We start from the raw sequence: 20,947 nt of genomic DNA, 5'->3' as shown, positions 1-20,947 counted from the left end.
ACCTGTGGTCTAAAGCTATAACTCACAGAGCGCCAGGCAGGAACCCCAGGACATCCGGTACCTCAGAGCCGGCCCTAGGTATAGGCAAACTAGGCAAATGCCTAGGGCATTTGGTATGCTTAGGGGCACCAGCAACTTCTGCTGATTAAAATGATATGCGGCATGCCTATATTTGTGTGGAAATAACTTTAATGCAGCATTTCGTATGCAGATACAGCCGCAGTTGCACACAGAATATAGGCATGCTGCATATCATTTTAATCCGCAAAAGCTGCTTGTGCATCCTAGCCACATAGTAATGCAAATAAGACGCATTTTCATAAATAAAAGGCGCCCCAGCGTTAGCAGAGCTGCCAGCTGACTCATGCCAGGCATGTCCTGCAGAACTAGCGGCGGTGCTAGGGGGCACCAGCCAAAATCTTGCCTAGGGCATCATATTGGTTAGGGCCGGCTCTGCGGTACCTTATAGTAACACTATTCTAGAACATCCAGTCACACCGCTACATTTGATGTAGATTAATGGGTTACCTTTGCCACTACGCAGACAGGTTAGTTTTTACAGCAAACCTGTTTCTCAGCTCTGTCTCTCTCAATGGAAATATCCCCAGGTCTCTCATGACGTTTTGCTCCCATGCATAGAGCAACAGACACACCAGAAAGATCATTCGTTGGGTTGGTTGTACTAGCAGATCATTGATCTGGCTGAATCTGATCATGGATCATTGAATTGTTTTCATTGTGCTTGTGGCTTGAGACATCGCATGCATATGGAAAAGCTTTCAGACACCTCTGATAATCTTAACGTCAGAGTAAAATGATGTCATTGCTGTAACCACAAATAGTACTGCTATGTCTGTCAGAGTTACAAACTTCTGCAAATATTTTCAGCTACAATTATTGGTATTTGGGTCATCATCTGCTAAATAGCCTATGGGGCTGTGTTTAACATAAACTTTCAGCCGTTCCTGTTGTTAGCTGACTTCCCAACTACCATCATTGTTTTCTTATTAGTCATCAACATCAGTTCACAACTTGGACTATGGGCAGTGGTGCAAGTAGAAAAAATGTCTTCCGGGTACTGTGTGCGCGCGACGAAGGCGCGCGCGCAAAAAAATGGGTGTGGCCAAATGCCACATGGGGCGTGGCCAATGAAAATGGGGGCGTGATACACATATGGGGGAGGGGCAGATACACGTATGACCCCAATAGTGCCAGATACACGTTGCCCCACAGTGCCAGATATACATTGCCCCACAGTGCCAGATACACATTGACTAACAGTGCCAGATACACATTGCCCCACAGTGCCAGATACAGAAATGCCCCCAGAGTGCCAGATATACATTGCCTCGCAGTGTCAGATACACGTTGCCCCACAGTGCCAGATATACATTGCCCCACAGTGCCAGATACACATTGCCCCACAGTGCCAGATACACAAATGCTCCCACTGTGTCAGATATACATTGCCCCCCGTGCCAGATACAGAAATGTCCCTACAGTGCCAGATATGCCCCCAGTGCCAGATATCCCCCAGTGCCAGGTATACATGCCCCCCCAGTGCCAGATATCCCCCAGTGCCAGGTATACATGCCCCCCTGTGCCAGATATCCCCCAGTGCCAGGTATACATGCCCCCCTGTGCCAGATATCCCCCAGTGCCAGGTATATATGCCCCCCAGTGCCAGATATCCCCCAGTGCCAGATAGAAATGCCCCCCCAGTGCCAGATATCCCCCAGTGCCAGATAGAAATGCCCCCCCAGTGCCAGATATCCCCCAGTGCCAGGTATAACATGCCCCCCCCCCTTCCCTGCTCACCGCTGCCGCAGGCCGCTGCCGTCCTGTGTGAGGGAAGGAGAGCGCAGCCTGTGCCTCTCCTTCCCCTCAGTCTCCGGCGGGTGTCTCACAGTTTAATTCAGCGCCGATCCGTGAGCCAATCAGAGCTCGCACCGCGAGCTCTGATTGGCTCACGGATCGGCGCTGAATTAAACTATGACACCCGCCGGAGACTGAGGGGAAGGAGAGGCACAGGCTGCGCTCTCCTTCCCTCACATCAGCGGCGGTGCGAGGAGCGGCGGCCCGTCGGTGTGGGTACGGCGTACCCACGGCTAAATTCTTACGGGTACGCCGTACCCACCCGTACCCGCCCACTTGCACCACTGATATGGGTCAAGCACCCAAAGGAAAAAGTAACAAACTACCCTCGGGTGGGGTGTGTTTTACAGAATGCTAAGCAGCTGAAGACTAATGCTACTGTAATTCACTAATAAATATTTATTTCCAATAACTGTGATTCCCAGAATTGTCTGAAATAATAGTGTGTCTGTGTGTTTCTTTTGTGACAAGGGTATGGTAGGTCATTGACACCTCAGAGTAAATGCATTCAGCTGCAGGTTTAAAAACACTCTCAACTTTTTTTTAAAATGTCACTGTTTTATAGAATGCAAAACTGGCGCGTTTTATCTTTTATAAAACGGACATTTACAAAAAGCCAGTAATATCAATGGAAATCTGTCATTCTGAATACCTGCATCTTGATGCATTCCCCCAAGTGTTCTAGTGCTTCCCTAGCTGCTGAGCTGCCCCAGCCTCTCTCTATACTGCATCCATTCACCTGGTCTGCTAAACAGGACAGTGCAGGAAAAGTGGGACTGTACTGCCAAATTCAGGATGGTTGGGAGCTATGGATTTGGGTATTGAGGGGTCTATTTACTAAGCCTTGGATGGAAATAAAGTGCACGGTGATAAAGTACCAGCTAATCACCTCCTAACTGTCATGTAACAAGCTGGGTTTGAAAAATGGCAGTTAGGAGCTGATTGGCTGGCACTTTATCTCCGTGCCCTTTATCTCCATCCAAGGCTTAGTAAATAGACCCATGAGAACCTGCAAATGATCCACATCCAAATAGATGCATAATCATCTGACTGGTACTCGGTATTGGACGCATTTTGCCTTGGCTGTCCAGACTCACCAGGAACCAGTCTACAAGGGAAGGGGGTAGTGATATGTGTGTTACTGCTGGTTATTGCAGAGTTCTGAATCTTGTGAAATTAGTAATCCTAAACACCAGGGCCGGATTAGGGCTGGTGGGGGCCCCAGGAAATGAACGTGTGGTGGCCCCACTACTAAAATTGCGGCCAAAGACACCCCCCTGTGTGCGCGCATACAGACACACACTCACGGAGCAGCATCAGTCTGCCCAGCGACAGCAGCACATGCTGGCAGCTCAGTCAGTGTCACGCGGGATAGTGAAGAGAAATTCTGCAAGACACTGACTGATACACCAGCATGTGTTACTGACTGTATACCCTCGGTGGATGCTGAGGGAGACTGCTCTGATTTGAAAAGCAGTTTGCGGGAGCCCCTAATGTGTGCTGACACCGGGACGGCAGCCCCTGTTGCCCCTCCCTTAATCCAGCTCTGCTAAAAAGCTTTTACTCAAATGGAGAACCCCAGGTGCCGGGGCCAGATTATCAATGGGGCGGATGGAGCTACAGCTCCAGGCCCCAGGTAAAAATAGGCCCATCAAAATGATAGCATTATGATGAATAACTGCCCAGATGGTCACATAGTTGGCATAAATGATAAGAATTTAAATTATATTTTTTATTTTTCCACAAAGTAATGCCATTTTTCTACTTTTACGTATTTTGGGTAACATTGGGGCTTATAGTGTAGGAGGTGGAATTTCAATCTGCTTCTATCAGTCTTCTCTTGGTCACACAAGATCTAATGACAGGGTCTGTAAACTGCTTAGCCTTATACTCTTTAAACACCTCAACTAGATAACATCAAAAAGAATCAGCTCAAAGTACTCAGTAGATGTATCTAGCTTTTCATATGACTTACCCCAGGAGGAGTAATGGCAGGCATGACATTTATATAGAATCAAGAAGTGATTATCTTCAAATGCAAGATCTCTCTTGACTTTTACTAAACATACATAGGTTACTTTACTCCTGTTTGTGACATGATGCTTATCTGCGATTCTAATGTTGTGACTCACTGGAATTGTTTGCACTGAATAACTGCGTAAGGAATATGCAAATACTTGACATATGAAAGAAACACATTTTTTACCTTTTACTTCCCTGATTTATTTGTCATGGAAATAAATTGGGGAATGCAGTGGTAGGGACCCAAGCTTAAGCGGTGTGGCCAACCACTAGAGAGATAATAGGAGTAGATGTATGAAAGTCAACATGTGGGAGAAGTGCTATCAGCGCACGTTATGCATGCTGATAACACTTCCCCCATGTATTACTGTGTCGGTGTGTGGTATATGACATGGGTGCTATGTGCTCCTGTCTATATCTCCGCTGCTATATAAAAGATAGCACGCCAGTATGCAAGGCAATATATGAATTGACCTCTCCGACACCGTTCTGTCCCTGGCTGTGGTGGCTGCCGGCTCCGGGCTGTATGTGAGAACTCACACAGACACAGACTAAGCTGTTGCATTGTGCACTCGAGCTTGAGCAGGGGGGAATTTTCACTTCCCCGCTCCGGCAAATGAGAAGCTCTTATATCTCGTCGATGTACCTTTCTGCTTTGCCTTGGTAAAGAGGCGAAGCAGGAAGAGAAGAAGAAAACTAACAGCGCTAAAAGCATCCCCAAAGCTGATGGTCAGCAGATCAGTAAATATATATATATATATATATATATATAGCAATAGACAGGAAGCGGCACTCAGAGACGTGGTAACTCGTGCAAAAATAAAGCAATCAAGCTTTAATGTATCATCACATCATCAACGTTTTGGGGTTGTCCCCCTTCATCAGGATAACAACAAGTGAACACAAAACAAACTTTATACCTTACCCCCACCAATGGAAAATTTTCAGCATTCCCGCCAGCATCCACGGAGTCCTCCGTCACTCCCCCCTGCATTCACGGCTGTTGCCGGAAGAGGAAGTGACGCGGACCGCCGAAAAGGCTGCTGGGTGCGTTCCCATGGAGACGCGGCACCGCTCGCATACAGGGACGCCGCCAGCGTTGTCACGGAAACCCGTGACCTGTGAGATATTTAAACTAAAATACATATGAATGCAAATAACTGCAAACCATGCTAGCAGCATCCTGTCTACCAGCAGTGTCAAATCATCCATCATAAAACCATATAAAAACAGAAAAAAACATGAAAAAAATATATATACATTACAAGAAAATAAACAAATGAAGCTGATCTGCATCCCACAGACACTGCTGCTACATTTTCATATTGTTATCAATTCTGGGTACATTTTAAAGAATAACATCCTCACATACTTAGTCATATATGGCTTGTGACATATAACATGTGCCTCAAAGGATACACACAGGTGTAAAGATAAACTCTATATACACTACCTGCACATGTATACATGAGTGTGGATTTAAACTTAAGTCACATTTAATTACAATTAATTTATACCACTGTAGATTTTTTTGTATCATTTCATCCTGTATCAGACATGTGTGACACACCAGCCTGATGTGGATATATTCAGAGAAAGCAATTAAGGCCCATGGTCTCGTTCAGACCTCTGGGAGCCATAGTGTCAAGACGGTAGATCCACCGGGCTTCCAGCTGTAATAACCTTTTATGTCTATCACCACGTCGCAGCGATAAGGGCACATGATCAATAATTTTGTAACGTATGGTGGCAACACCATGTCCCAATCGGGCAAAATGGCGTGCCACCGGTTGTTCACTGTGCCCAGAAGAAAGTGCGGCTCTAATGGCCGCCCTATGTTGTGCCATCCTCTCTTTAAATTGGCACACCGTTTTGCCTACATACTGGAGCCCACATGGGCAGAACAGCACATAAATCACGAATTTAGAGGAGCAACTAAGGGGCCATCTGATCTTGAATCTTTTACCAGACTGGGCATGTACAATGGTGTCTCCGGTCTGGAGGTATCCACAAGTTGTACATCCCAGACATCGATAGCATCCATTTTTTCTAGTTAGAAAATTTGTTATTTTGTTTTGTCCAAACCCAGTGATGTCGGTCCGGACAATAATATCCTTGATGTTCCTACTCCTAGAATGGCCTGCAAGCAGGCGGGTGCCATGCAGGCCATTCAAACCTGAATCAGATGCCACCAGCGGCCACCATGATTTAACGTATTTCTTTTTAGCTGCACTTTGTGTGTTAAATTCCGTGATCCACGGAATGGAGTTCTGTAAAGACTCCCTCTTCCGCTTTATACTGGTCTCAGACAAAAGGGTTTGACGTGTGTGGCCTACTGCCCTGTCTTTGGCTTTTTCTAACTCATGGATAGGGTAGCCTTTGTCTAGAAATTTTTTTGTCATAATCTCCAACTGCCTCACGGTATCCTCTGCATCACTGGTGGTCCTACATACCCTCAGGTACTGAGAATACGGAAGACCCCTAACAGTGGACCGTGGGTGAAAGCTGTTATACCTAAGAAGGCTGTTTCTGTCCGTGGGCTTCGTATACAATGTTGTTTGTATCCGTTGTTGGACAATCAGAATTTTAATGTCTAGATAATGAATCTCTGTGGAGCTGGTGTTATATGTGAGTTTAATCGGACTAGAAGACTTATTGTGATTATCAACATGTGTGAGTAAAACTTGCAAATCCCCATCCCAGAAGACCAGGAGATCGTCAATATACCTATAGTACACAAACATGCCCTCCGCTATACTTGCATTCTCAAAAAATAATTCACGTTCCACCTCCCACATGAATGAGTTGGCTAGTGACGGAGCCACTGCTGACCCCATGGCACAACCGGTTTTTTGGCAGTAGAACCGGCCATCAAATAAAAAATAATTATGCGTGAGGGTAAACATAAGAAGGGTCAAAAAGAATTCTATATCAGGTCCCTTATACAATGGATTATTGACCAACAAATGTCTCACCGCCTCCACACCAGCCCGGTGAGGGATGCAAGTGTAGAGGCTGGAGACATCAAGTGTCACCATAGTAACAGACGCAGGAACAGTCTGTAACTCCTCCAGATGTCTGAGCAACATCGTGGAATCCTTAAGATAGGAAAAAGTGCTCTGGATGCATGGTTGTATGAACAAGTCTAGGTAAATGGACACTGGCTCACACAAAGACCCCCTGGCAGACACAATGGGCCTGCCACGGGGTCTCTGTGGATCCTTGTGGATTTTTGGTATAGTGTAAAATATTGGTACTTTTGGAAACCCAGTTTTTAGTTTACCACATATACCACTTGAAATAACCCCATCAATGACCGCCGTGTCCAAAATAAGATCCAATTCACTCTTATATTGATCTGTTGGATCATGATCAAGTAAGCAATAAGTATCAACATCATTGAGCAACCGTAAACATTCAGTACGATATTCATCTATACCCAACACAACAATTGAACCCCCCTTGTCTGCACCACGTATTATTATGTCTTGCCTTTCTCCCAATGATTTAAGTGCTAAACGTTCATGCTTAGATAAATTGGGATAAATTTGACTAGGACTACGACATTGCATAGAATCCACCATGCGGCAGAACGTTTTGATAGAGGGGTTGGTTGTGATGGGTTCAAACTGCGATCTCGGTCCAAGTTTATGCAACTCCCGGGGTAATACTTCAGATGGAGAAATGTCCACTTTTTTATCATGGTATTCCCTGAGTTTGAGAGTACGTTGTAATTTAAAGTTCTCAATCTTGTCATAAAACACATCTGGCTGGTTTGTGGGCACGAAAGACAGCCCCTTACTCAGGACCCCAATTTCAGCAGGTGTTAAAATGCATGAAGAAAGATTAAAGATTAAGTCTTTTTCCCTTTGGGCGGCTTCTGTGCGTGCTTGTCGCCTTTGTTGCCCGCCCCTCCTTGTGCGTGACCTTTTCGGGTGGTGTAACCTGCCCGGGTGTTCACTAGAGATGAGCGGGTTCGGTTTCTTTGAATCCGAACCCGCACGAACTTCACTTTTTTTTTCACGGGTCCGAGCGACTCGGATCTTCCCGCCTTGCTCGGTTAACCCGAGCGCGCCCGAACGTCATCATGACGCTGTCGGATTCTCGCGAGACTCGGATTCTATATAAGGAGCCGCGCGTCGCCGCCATTTTCACACGTGCATTGAGATTGATAGGGAGAGGACGTGGCTGGCGTCCTCTCCATTTAGATTAGATTTAGAAGAGAGAGAGAGAGAGAGATTGCTGTGATACTGTAGATTAGAAGAGAGTGCAGAGTGCAGACAGAGTTTAGTGACTGACGACCACAGTGACCAGTGACCACCAGAGACAGTGCAGTTGTTTGTTTTATTTAATATATCCGTTCTCTGCCTGAAAAAAACGATACACAGTCACACAGTGACTCAGTCTGTGTGCACTGCTCAGCCCAGTGTGCTGCACATCAATGTATTGTATATAAAGCTTATAATTGTGGGGGAGACTGGGGAGCACTGCAGGTTGTTATAGCAGGAGCCAGGAGTACATGATAAATAATATTATATTAAAATTAAACAGTGCACACTTTTGCTGCAGGAGTGCCACTGCCAGTGTGACTAGTGGTGACCAGTGCCTGACCACCAGTATATTAGTAGTATTGTATACTATCTCTTTATCAACCAGTCTATATTAGCAGCAGACACAGTACAGTGCGGTAGTTCACGGCTGTGGCTACCTCTGTGTCGGCACTCGGCAGGCAGTCCGTCCATCCATAATTGTATTATATACCACCTAACCGTGGTTTTTTTTTTCTTTCTTTATACCGTCGTCATAGTCATACTAGTTGTTACGAGTATACTACTATCTCTTTATCAACCAGTGTACAGTGTGGTAGTTCACGGCTGTGGCTACCTCTGTGTCGGAACTCGGCAGGCAGTCCGTCCATCCATAATTGTATTATAATATATACCACCTAACCGTGGTTTTTTTTTCGTTCTTTATACCGTCGTCATACTAGTTGTTACGAGTATACTACTATCTCTTTATCAACCAGTGTACAGTGCGGTAGTTCACGGCTGTGGCTACCTCTGTGTCGGAACTCGGCAGGCAGTCCGTCCATCCATAATTGTATTATAATATATACCACCTAACCGTGGTTTTTTTTTCGTTCTTTATACCGTCGTCATACTAGTTGTTACGAGTATACTACTATCTCTTTATCAACCAGTGTACAGTGCGGTAGTTCACGGCTGTGGCTACCTCTGTGTCGGCACTCGGCAGGCAGTCCGTCCAACCATAATTGTATTATATACCACCTAACCGTGGTTTTTTTTTCATTCTTTATACCGTCGTCATACTAGTTGTTACGAGTATACTACTATCTCTTTATCAACCAGTGTACAGTGCGGTAGTTCACGGCTGTGGCTACCTCTGTGTCGGCACTCGGCAGGCAGTCCGTCCAACCATAATTGTATTATATACCACCTAACCGTGGTTTTTTTTTCATTCTTTATACCGTCGTCATACTAGTTGTTACGAGTATACTACTATCTCTTTATCAACCAGTGTACAGTGCGGTAGTTCACGGCTGTGGCTACCTCTGTGTCGGCACTCGGCAGCCCGTCCATAATTGTATATACCAGTGACCTAACCGTGGTTTTTTTTTCTTTCTTTATACATACATACTAGTTACGAGTATACTATCTCTTTATCAACCAGTCTATATATTAGCAGCAGACACAGTACAGTGCGGTAGTTCACGGCTGTGGCTACCTCTGTGTCGGCACTCGGCAGCCCGTCCATAATTGTATATACCACCTAACCGTGGTTTTTTTTTCTTTCTTTATACATACATACTAGTTACGAGTATACTATCTCTTTATCAACCAGTCTATATATTAGCAGCAGACACAGTACAGTGCGGTAGTTCACGGCTGTGGCTACCTCTGTGTCGGCACTCCGCAGCCCGTCCATAATTGTATATACCAGTGACCTAACCGTGGTTTTTTTTTCTTTCTTTATACATACATACTAGTTACGAGTATACTATCTCTTTATCAACCAGTCTATATATTAGCAGCAGACACAGTACAGTGCGGTAGTTCACGGCTGTGGCTACCTCTGTGTCGGCACTCGGCAGCCCGTCCATAATTGTATATACCAGTGACCTAACCGTGGTTTTTTTTTCTTTCTTTATACATACATACTAGTTACGAGTATACTATCTCTTTATCAACCAGTCTATATATTAGCAGCAGACACAGTACAGTGCGGTAGTTCACGGCTGTGGCTACCTCTGTGTCGGCACTCGGCAGCCCGTCCATAATTGTATATACCAGTGACCTAACCGTGGTTTTTTTTTCTTTCTTTATACATACATACTAGTTATGAGTATACTATCTCTTTATCAACCAGTCTATATATTAGCAGCAGACACAGTACAGTGCGGTAGTTCACGGCTGTGGCTACCTCTGTGTCGGCACTCGGCAGCCCGTCCATAATTGTATACTAGTATCCAATCCATCCATCTGCATTGTTTACCTGAGGTGCCTTTTAGTTGTGCCTATTAAAATATGGAGAACAAAAATGTTGAGGTTCCAAAATTAGGGAAAGATCAAGATCCACTTCCACCTCGTGCTGAAGCTGCTGCCACTAGTCATGGCCGAGACGATGAAATGCCAGCAACGTCGTCTGCCAAGGCCGATGCCCAATGGCATAGTACAGAGCATGTCAAAACCAAAACACCAAATATCAGTAAAAAAAGGACTCCAAAACCTAAAATAAAATTGTCGGAGGAGAAGCGTAAACTTGCCAATATGCCATTTACCACACGGAGTGGCAAGGAACGGCTGAGGCCCTGGCCTATGTTCATGGCTAGTGGTTCAGCTTCACATGAGGATGGAAGCACTCAGCCTCTCGCTAGAAAACTGAAAAGACTCAAGCTGGCAAAAGCACCGCAAAGAACTGTGCGTTCTTTGAAATCCCAAATCCACAAGGAGAGTCCAATTGTGTCGGTTGCGATGCCTGACCTTCCCAACACTGGACGTGAAGAGCATGCGCCTTCCACCATTTGCACGCCCCCTGCAAGTGCTGGAAGGAGCACCCGCAGTCCAGTTCCTGATAGTCAGATTGAAGATGTCAGTGTTGAAGTACACCAGGATGAGGAGGATATGGGTGTTGCTGGCGCTGGGGAGGAAATTGACCAGGAGGATTCTGATGGTGAGGTGGTTTGTTTAAGTCAGGCACCCGGGGAGACACCTGTTGTCCGTGGGAGGAATATGGCCGTTGACATGCCAGGTGAAAATACCAAAAAAATCAGCTCTTCGGTGTGGAGGTATTTCACCAGAAATGCGGACAACAGGTGTCAAGCCGTGTGTTCCCTTTGTCAAGCTGTAATAAGTAGGGGTAAGGACGTTAACCACCTCGGAACATCCTCCCTTATACGTCACCTGCAGCGCATTCATAATAAGTCAGTGACAAGTTCAAAAACTTTGGGTGACAGCGGAAGCAGTCCACTGACCAGTAAATCCCTTCCTCTTGTAACCAAGCTCACGCAAACCACCCCACCAACTCCCTCAGTGTCAATTTCCTCCTTCCCCAGGAATGCCAATAGTCCTGCAGGCCATGTCACTGGCAAGTCTGACGAGTCCTCTCCTGCCTGGGATTCCTCCGATGCATCCTTGCGTGTAACGCCTACTGCTGCTGGCGCTGCTGTTGTTGCCGCTGGGAGTCGATGGTCATCCCAGAGGGGAAGTCGTAAGCCCACTTGTACTACTTCCAGTAAGCAATTGACTGTTCAACAGTCCTTTGCGAGGAAGATGAAATATCACAGCAGTCATCCTACTGCAAAGCGGATAACTGAGTCCTTGACAACTATGTTGGTGTTAGACGTGCGTCCGGTATCCGCCGTTAGTTCACAGGGAACTAGACAATTTATTGAGGCAGTGTGCCCCCGTTACCAAATACCATATAGGTTCCACTTCTCTAGGCAGGCGATACCGAGAATGTACACGGACGTCAGAAAAAGACTCACCAGTGTCCTAAAAAATGCAGTTGTACCCAATGTCCACTTAACCACGGACATGTGGACAAGTGGAGCAGGGCAGGGTCAGGACTATATGACTGTGACAGCCCACTGGGTAGATGTATGGACTCCCGCCGCAAGAACAGCAGCGGCGGCACCAGTAGCAGCATCTCGCAAACGCCAACTCTTTCCTAGGCAGGCTACGCTTTGTATCACCGCTTTCCAGAATACGCACACAGCTGAAAACCTCTTACGGCAACTGAGGAAGATCATCGCGGAATGGCTTACCCCAATTGGACTCTCCTGTGGATTTGTGGCATCGGACAACGCCAGCAATATTGTGTGTGCATTAAATATGGGCAAATTCCAGCACGTCCCATGTTTTGCACATACCTTGAATTTGGTGGTGCAGAATTTTTAAAAAAACGACAGGGGCGTGCAAGAGATGCTGTCGGTGGCCAGAAAAATTGCGGGACACTTTCGGCGTACAGGCACCACGTACAGAAGACTGGAGCACCACCAAAAACTACTGAACCTGCCCTGCCATCATCTGAAGCAAGAAGTGGTAACGAGGTGGAATTCAACCCTCTATATGCTTCAGAGGTTGGAGGAGCAGCAAAAGGCCATTCAAGCCTATACAATTGAGCACGATATAGGAGATGGAATGCACCTGTCTTAAGTGCAGTGGAGAATGATTTCAACGTTGTGCAAGGTTCTGATGCCCTTTGAACTTGCCACACGTGAAGTCAGTTCAGACACTGCCAGCCTGAGTCAGGTCATTCCCCTCATCAGGCTTTTGCAGAAGAAGCTGGAGGCATTGAAGAAGGAGCTAAAAGGGAGCGATTCCGCTAGGCATGTGGGACTTGTGGATGCAGCCCTTAATTCGCTTAACAAGGATTCACGGGTGGTCAATCTGTTGAAATCAGAGCACTACATTTTGGCCACCGTGCTCGATCCTAGATTTAAAGCCTACCTTGGATCTCTCTTTCCGGCAGACACAGGTCTGCTGGGGTTGAAAGACCTGCTGGTGACAAAATTGTCAAGTCAAGCGGAACGCGACCTGTCAACATCTCCTCCTTCACATTCTCCCGCAACTGGGGGTGCGAGGAAAAGGCTCAGAATTCCGAGCCCAACCGCTGGCGGTGATGCAGGGCAGTCTGGAGCGACTGCTGATGCTGACATCTGGTCCGGACTGAAGGACCTGACAACGATTACGGACATGTCGTCTACTGTCACTGCATATGATTCTCTCAACATTGATAGAATGGTGGAGGATTATATGAGTGACCGCATCCAAGTAGGCACGTCACACAGTCCGTACTTATACTGGCAGGAAAAAGAGGCAATTTGGAGGCCCTTGCACAAACTGGCTTTATTCTACCTAAGTTGCCCTCCCACAAGTGTGTACTCCGAAAGAGTGTTTAGTGCCGCCGCTCACCTTGTCAGCAATCGGCGTACGAGGTTACATCCAGAAAATGTGGAGAAGATGATGTTCATTAAAATGAATTATAATCAATTCCTCCGCGGAGACATTGACCAGCAGCAATTGCCTCCACAAAGTACACAGGGAGCTGAGATGGTGGATTCCAGTGGGGACGAATTGATAATCTGTGAGGAGGGGGATGTACACGGTGATATATCGGAGGGTGAAGATGAGGTGGACATCTTGCCTCTGTAGAGCCAGTTTGTGCAAGGAGAGATTAATTGCTTCTTTTTTGGGGGGGGTCCAAACCAACCCGTCATATCAGTCACAGTCGTGTGGCAGACCCTGTCACTGAAATGATGGGTTGGTTAAAGTGTGCATGTCCTGTTTTGTTTATACAACATAAGGGTGGGTGGGGGGGCCCAAGGATAATTCCATCTTGCACCTCTTTTTTCTTTTCTTTTTCTTTGCATCATGTGCTGATTGGGGAGGGTTTTTTGGAAGGGACATCCTGCGTGACACTGCAGTGCCACTCCTAAATGGGCCCGGTGTTTGTGTCGGCCACTAGGGTCGCTAATCTTACTCACACAGTCAGGTACCTCATTGCGCCTCTTTTTTTCTTTGCGTCATGTGCTGTTTGGGGAGGGTTTTTTGGAAGGGACATCCTGCGTGACACTGCAGTGCCACTCCTAGATGGGCCCGGTGTTTGTGTCGGCCACTAGGGTCGCTAATCTTACTCACACAGCTACCTCATTGCGCCTCTTTTTTTCTTTGCGTCATGTGCTGTTTGGGGAGGGTTTTTTGGAAGGGACATCCTGCGTGACACTGCAGTGCCACTCCTAGATGGGCCCGGTGTTTGTGTCGGCCACTAGGGTCGCTTATCTTACTCACACAGCGACCTCGGTGCAAATTTTAGGACTAAAAATAATATTGTGAGGTGTGAGGTATTCAGAATAGACTGAAAATGAGTGTAAATTATGGTTTTTGAGGTTAATAATACTTTGGGATCAAAATGACCCCCAAATTCTATGATTTAAGCTGTTTTTTAGTGTTTTTGGAAAAAAACACCCGAATCCAAAACACACCCGAATCCGACAAAAATAATTCGGTGAGGTTTTGCCAAAACGCGTTCGAACCCAAAACACGGCCGCGGAACCGAACCCAAAACCAAAACACAAAACCCGAAAAATTTCAGGCGCTCATCTCTAGTGTTCACGCCTAAAGGGGAATGTGATTTTCTTGATGTAGAGGCAGTGGAGGAACGTTCATCTGTCTCGCTAGCCGAACTGGCGGTATTCCTAGAAAAATGCCTGCGTTTGTAATATGGTGGTCTTGCTGGGCCCCTTTGTTCATTATTAGAACCCAGCCAGGAATATACCCCGTGTAACTCATAATCCTGTTGGACTTTTAACAATTTTTGTTTTTTAAATTTAATTAATTCACTCTGGTAAGACTGTATTTGGGTCTCTAGTTTCTCCACCCAATTAACGGTTTTGTCTTTCTCTAATTTCTTCTTATGAGCAGCCTCAAACACCAGTAATTTTTCTTTGGTAGCAACGCATTCCCTTGTGGATTCCTCAATTACCAATAAAATCAGGTCCATAGAACACTTATTTAAAATGGAAATCCATTTCTTACAAAAAGGAATGCTGTTGCGACCAATGGTGGGCATGTTATGTATTCTAAAACCGCGGGGAATTAATTTAGAGCGAAAATAGTCAGATAAAGTGCGTCCGTGAAAAGTAAAGTCCAGATCTCGCTTTCTAAGCTTGTACCATTCCTGGAACAATTCCTCATGGGAATCAACTGTTACCACATTAAAAGCAGTCTCTTTGTGTAAGATGTTCTCTGCCTCCATGTCTGAGTAACTGAAAGTGTCTGAGTTGTCGCATTGCAGCACATAAGACATCATATCCCCTTGCTCCATTATGAAACCACCAGGCATAAAATCCACAAGCACCAAAATGACCAGGATATAGCAATACCCCTAGTGTATAGCAGCAGCTTCCGTAAAGTGCAAATAGTGTCCAGATTCAAAAAGTGCTAGTGCAAAAATAAAGTGCTTAGTGAAGAAAGTGCACAGAAAAATACTGAAATTCCTTCTGAAGGTAATAAATGTAAAGGACGGGTGCCTTGATGTCACCGTGCTACCTGATCCAGGGCTCACACAGTCAATGAACATCCATGCAAAGGATCCGGCACTCCAACCATAAACTGTTATAGATGCTCTGGTGCCTTCTTTAAGGGGTCAGCGCCCCTGCGTATGCAGCAATAGACAGGAAGCGGCACTCAGAGACGTGGTAACTCGTGCAAAAATAAAGCAACCAAGCTTTAATGTATCATCACATCATCAACGTTTCGGGGTTGTCCCCCTTCATCAGGATAACAACAAGTGAACACAAAACAAACTTTATACCTTACCCCCACCAATGGAAAATTTTCAGCATTCCCGCCAGCATCCACGGAGTCCTCCGTCACTCCCCCCTGCATTCACGGCTGTGAATTGGGTTGAGAAACTAGAGACCCAAATACAGTCTTACCAAAGTGAATTAATTAAATTTAAAAAACAAAAATTGTTAAAAGTCCAACAGGATTATGAGTTACACGGGGTATATTCCTGGCTGGGTTCTAATAATGAACAAAGGGGCCCAGCAAGACCACCATATTACAAACGCAGGCATTTTTCTAGGAATACCGCCAGTTCGGCTAGCGAGACAGATGAACGTTCCTCCACTGCCTCTATATCAAGAAAATCACATTCCCCTTTAGGCGTGAACACCCGGGCAGGTTACACCACCCGAAAAGGTCACGCACAAGTAGGGGCGGGCAACAAAGGCGGCAAGCACGCACAGAAGCCGCCCAAAGGGAAAAAGACTTAATCTTTAATCTTTCTTCATGCATTTTAACACCTGCTGAAATTGGGGTCCTGAGTAAGGGGCTGTCTTTCGTGCCCACAAACCAGCCAGATGTGTTTTATGACAAGATTGAGAACTTTAAATTACAATGTACTCTCAAACTCAGGGAATACCATGATAAAAAAGTGGACATTTCTCCATCTGAAGTATTACCCCGGGAGTTGCATAAACTTGGACCGAGATCGCAGTTTGAACCCATCACAACCAACCCCTCTATCAAAACGTTCTGCCGCATGGTGGATTCTATGCAATGTCCTAGTCCTAGTCAAATTCATCCCAATTTATCTAAGCATGAACGTTTAGCACTTAAATCATTGGGAGAAAGGCAAGACATAATAATACGTGGTGCAGACAAGGGGGGTTCAATTGTTGTGTTGGGTATAGATGAATATCGTACTGAATGTTTACGGTTGCTCAATGATGTTGATACTTATTGCTTACTTGATCATGATCCAACAGATCAATATAAGAGTGAATTGGATCTTATTTTGGACACGGCGGTCATTGATGGGGTTATTTCAAGTGGTATATGTGGTAAATTAAAAACTGGGTTTCCAAAAGTACCAATATTTTACACTATACCGAAAATCCACAAGGATCCACAGAGACCCCCTGGCAGGCCCATTGTGTCTGCCAGGGGGTCTTTGTGTGAGCCAGTGTCCATTTACCTAGACTTGTTCATACAACCATGCATCCAGAGCACTTTTTCCTATCTTAAGGATTCCACGATGTTGCTCAGACATCTGGAGGAGTTACAGACTGTTCCTGCGTCTGTTACTATGGTGACACTTGATGTCTCCAGCCTCTACACTTGCATCCCTCACCGGGCTGGTGTGGAGGCGGTGAGACATTTGTTGGTCAATAATCCATTGTATAAGGGACCTGATATAGAATTCTTTTTGACCCTTCTTATGTTTACCCTCACGCATAATTATTTTTTATTTGATGGCCGGTTCTACCGCCAAAAAAACGGTTGTGCCATGGGGTCGGCAGTGGCTCCGTCACTAGCCAACTCATTCATGTGGGAGGTGGAACGTGAATTATTTTTTGAGAATGCAAGTATAGCGGAGGGCATGTTTGTGTACTATAGGTATATTGACGATCTCCTGGTCTTCTGGGATGGGGATTTGCAAGTTTTACTCACACATGTTGATAATCACAATAAGTCTTCTAGTCCGATTAAACTCACATATAACACCAGCTCCACAGAGATTCATTATCTAGACATTAAAATTCTGATTGTCCAACAACGGATACAAACAACATTGTATACGAAGCCCACGGACAGAAACAGCCTTCTTAGGTATAACAGCTTTCACCCACGGTCCACTGTTAGGGGTCTTCCGTATTCTCAGTACCTGAGGGTATGTAGGACCACCAGTGATGCAGAGGATACCGTGAGGCAGTTGGAGATTATGACAAAAAAATTTCTAGACAAAGGCTACCCTATCCATGAGTTAGAAAAAGCCAAAGACAGGGCAGTAGGCCACACACGTCAAACCCTTTTGTCTGAGACCAGTATAAAGCGGAAGAGGGAGTCTTTACAGAACTCCATTCCGTGGATCACGGAATTTAACACACAAAGTGCAGCTAAAAAGAAATACGTTAAATCATGGTGGCCGCTGGTGGCATCTGATTCAGGTTTGAATGGCCTGCATGGCACCCGCCTGCTTGCAGGCCATTCTAGGAGTAGAAACATCAAGGATATTATTGTCCGGACCGACATCACTGGGTTTGGACAAAACAAAATAACAAATTTTCTAACTAGAAAAAATGGATGCTATCGATGTCTGGGATGTACAACTTGTGGATACCTCCAGACCGGAGACACCATTGTACATGCCCAGTCTGGTAAAAGATTCAAGATCAGATGGCCCCTTAGTTGCTCCTCTAAATTCGTGATTTATGTGCTGTTCTGCCCATGTGGGCTCCAGTATGTAGGCAAAACGGTGTGCCAATTTAAAGAGAGGATGGCACAACATAGGGCGGCCATTAGAGCCGCACTTTCTTCTGGGCACAGTGAACAACCGGTGGCACGCCATTTTGCCCGATTGGGACATGGTGTTGCCACCATACGTTACAAAATTATTGATCATGTGCCCTTATCGCTGCGACGTGGTGATAGACATAAAAGGTTATTACAGCTGGAAGCCCGGTGGATCTACCGTCTTGACACTATGGCTCCCAGAGGTCTGAACGAGACCATGGGCCTTAATTGCTTTCTCTGAATATATCCACATCAGGCTGGTGTGTCACACATGTCTGATACAGGATGAAATGATACAAAAAAATCTACAGTGGTATAAATTAATTGTAATTAAATGTGACTTAAGTTTAAATCCACACTCATGTATACATGTGCAGGTAGTGTATATAGAGTTTATCTTTACACCTGTGTGTATCCTTTGAGGCACATGTTATATGTCACAAGCCATATATGACTAAGTATGTGAGGATGTTATTCTTTAAAATGTACCCAGAATTGATAACAATATGAAAATGTAGCAGCAGTGTCTGTGGGATGCAGATCAGCTTCATTTGTTTATTTTCTTGTAATGTATATATATTTTTTTCATGGTTTTTTCTGTTTTTATATGGTTTTATGATGGATGATTTGACACTGCTGGTAGACAGGATGCTGCTAGCATGGTTTGCAGTTATTTGCATTCATATGTATTTTAGTTTAAATATCTCACAGGTCACGGGTTTCCGTGACAACGCTGGCGGCGTCCCTGTATGCGAGCGGTGCCGCGTCTCCATGGGAACGCACCCAGCAGCCTTTTCGGCGGTCCGCGTCACTTCCTCTTCCGGCAACAGCCGTGAATGCAGCGGGGAGTGACGGAGGACTCCGTGGATGCTGGCAGGAATGCTGAAAATTTTCCATTGGTGTGGGTAAGGTATAAAGTTTGTTTTGTGTTCACTTGTTGTTATCCTGATGAAGGGGGACAACCCCGAAACGTTGATGATGTGATGATACATTAAAGCTTGGTCGCTTTATTTTTGCACGAGTTACCACGTCTCTGAGTGCCGCTTCCTGTCTATTGCTGCATACGCAGGGGCGCTGACCCCTTAAAGAAGGCACCAGAGCATCTATAACAGTTTATGGTTGGAGTGCCGGATCCTTTGCATGGATATATATATATATATATATATATATATATATATATAGATATATATAGATATATTAGTAATGAGCGGGTTCTGTTCCTCGGGATCCGACCCCCCCCCCCCCCCCACCCGAACTTCACTTATTTTACACGGTTCCGAGGCAGCCTCGGATCTTCCCGCCTTGCTCGGTTAACCAGAACACCCCCGAACATCATCATCCCGCTGTCGGATTCTCGCGAGATTCGTATTCTATATAAGGAGCCGCGCGTCGCCGCCATTTTCACTCGTGCTTTGGAGATGATAGCGAGAGGATGTGGCTGCGTTCTCTCAGTTTCTGTGTTCAGTGTGCTGCAAATATCTGTGCTCAGTGTGCTTGCAAATATCTGTGCTCAGTGTGCTGCAAGTGCAAATATCTACGTTCTCTGCCTGAAAAACGCTCCATATCTGTGCTCAGTGTGCTGCAAATATCTGTGCTCAGTGTGCTGAAAATATCTACGTTCTCTGCCTGAAAAATGCTCCATATCTGTGCTGCATTGTAGTATATAGTAGGAGGACAGTGCAGAATTTTGCTGACCAGTGACCACCAGTATTATACGTTCTCTGCCTGAAAAATGCTCCATATCTGTGCTGCATTGTAGTAGAGATGAGCGGGTTCGGTTTCTCGGAAACCGAACCCCCCCCCCCGAACTTCACCCTTTTTACACGGGTCCGAGGCAGGTTCGAACCTTCCCGCCTTGCTCGGCTAACCCGAGCGCGCCCGAACGTCATCATCCCGCTGTCGGATTCTCGCGAGATTCGGATTCTATATAAGAAGCCACGCGTCGCTGCCATTTTCACTCGTGCATTGGAGATGATAGGGAGAGGACGTGGCTGGCGTCCTCTCCGTTTATTGTTGAACTTGATTGCTTTATTGCTTAATTGTGGGGAGGACTGGGGAGCAGCTGTTAGGAGGAGGACAGTGCAGAGTTTTGCTGATAAGTGACCACCAGTTTTTATCCGTTCTCTGCCTGAAAAAAACGCTCCATACCATATCTGTGCTCAGTGTGCTGCATAATATATCTGTGTTCACACTGCTTATTTGTGGGGACTGGGGAGCAGCTGTATTATATAGCAGGAGTACAGTGCAGAGTTTTGCTGACAGTGACCACCAGTATACGTTGTCTGCCTGAAAAACACTCCATATCTGTGCTCAGTGTGCTGCTTTATTGTGGGGACTGGGGACCACCAGTATAATTAATATTATATAGGAGAAGTACAGTGCAGAGTTTTGCTGACCAGTGACCACCAGTATACTATATATAGCAGTACGGTAGGCCACTGCAGTACCTACCTCTGTGTCGTCATTCATTAAGTATACTATCCATCTACATTCTATACCTGTGGTGCATTTTAGTTTTGCAGTTTGCTGACACAGTGACCACCAGTATACTATATATAGCAGTACGGTAGGCCACTGCTGTACCTACCTCTGTGTCGTCATTCATTAAGTATACTATCCATCTACATTCTATACCTGTGGTGCATTTTAGTTTTGCAGTTTGCTAACACAGTGACCACCAGTATACTATATATATCAGTACGGTAGGCCACTGCTGTACCTACCTCTGT

Source organism: Pseudophryne corroboree, chromosome 6 (assembly GCF_028390025.1).
Source record: "Pseudophryne corroboree isolate aPseCor3 chromosome 6, aPseCor3.hap2, whole genome shotgun sequence".
Classification (NCBI taxonomy): domain Eukaryota; kingdom Metazoa; phylum Chordata; class Amphibia; order Anura; family Myobatrachidae; genus Pseudophryne; species Pseudophryne corroboree.
Note: the sequence above shows the minus strand (reverse complement) of the source record.